Genomic DNA, 1,621 nt, shown 5'->3' on the forward strand with positions numbered 1-1,621 from the left:
AAATGTAATACAGACATTAGGGAAAATAAAAAAATAAATTGACTAAAACGACAAAACTTTAAATTTGTCAGATAAGCTCAACTGCCACGTCCCGTGAAAAGACCGACAGCCCACAGTGCACGTAGCCAGCTCCCAGTAACCTTTTGTCGGCTAAATTTAACTGTAAAGACCGCTAAACGGAGCTATCCGGTTCATGTTGAATAACGAGGGGTAAGCGAGTCTGTCAGAGTTGACCAATGTGTGTGAGCAGGGGCGTAGCACAAAATTCTGGTCCCTGTAGAAAGGCATTCGTTTTGAGTTTGAATATATATTTGGCTTAACAGGTCATGTGTGTTAGCATTTTAACGTTAGCTAATTTGAACAAAATACAGCTGTGGTACCACCAAAGTTATTATGTATGATTCATCTTGTGCAGATAACCACGGTGCTTATTTTTTGGTTAATTGTAAATATATAAAATTGAAAATCCATTCTGACAAATTAACGGTTTAAAAAAATAAAATTAAACGATAAAGTTAGTCCTAACCTCAGAATTTTGCGTTGATTAACTCGGCCATAACATTTAAGCTTTAATTAAAGTTCAAATTCAATTTCAGGAAACCAAATCTGTTTGACAATTGCAAGCTCATGAATTTGAAAAAACCGATCTAATACTGACAAAGAACTAGATTACTAAATAAAATGAGTTTATTTCCAGACAGAAACATTTTAATTTTTTTTTATTTTTCCTACCTGCTTGTTAATATTGAGGAACACAATACATTTACAAGGGACCTTTAACTAAAGTTCCCCTGATTTGAATAATTATCAGGCAAAAAAGAGCATACAAACTGTGAAAAAAGGTGTGGCGTCATCTTTGATAATCACCTCATCTTGACTCTATATGATCATTTCAATTTTATACAGTAGAAATCATACATGCTTTTATTTCATCTCGTTTGGACTATTGGTCCTTCTTTTAACAACACAAGTCTTTAAAAGAAAGTGCAAATGAAAAAGACATACTTTATTGATTTTACATTTGAAATTACATGACCCATACTGTTGAATACTGTGAATTTTGTAACTAACGTGTTTGTTGGATCTCTGAGGAAGGAGGCTGAGGGTCAATTTGAGAATTAAGAAAAGGTTTAATGCAACAGAATGATGAAGAGGATAAGACAAAGACAATGAGACACAGACAACATAATAACACTGCAGCTGACAGCGGACTGGATTCATGCTTCCCTCACGATGGAGTCACGTGACACCAGTCCTGAATATTCCTAAATCACACAGATTTATCCCCTGCACCTTGGGGCGGTTCCTTTTCACCCGGTGCATTCAAATCCTTTCTCATTGGTCCGTCGTTGGCATGGCAACATGCCGGCGCATCTTTGCCGTCCAATGGGGGAGGACAAGCCTTCAAACTCTGCCCCTTTGGGGAACTTTTTTGGTTACAGAGCAAAAGGGTCTGTTGTGTAAATGTGAAACTCTAACATCAACAGTTTAATCAACATTGTATTGTCTTAGCCTAGACTAAGACCCCAGGGGGCTGGAGACAGAAGGTTACTTCCTGGTGGGTAGGAGGAAGCTTCTTTCCATATGTTAAATGCCAGACTTGACCTGTGGTTCTTTACAT

Source organism: Etheostoma spectabile, chromosome 9 (assembly GCF_008692095.1).
Source record: "Etheostoma spectabile isolate EspeVRDwgs_2016 chromosome 9, UIUC_Espe_1.0, whole genome shotgun sequence".
NCBI classification, from domain to species: domain Eukaryota; kingdom Metazoa; phylum Chordata; class Actinopteri; order Perciformes; family Percidae; genus Etheostoma; species Etheostoma spectabile.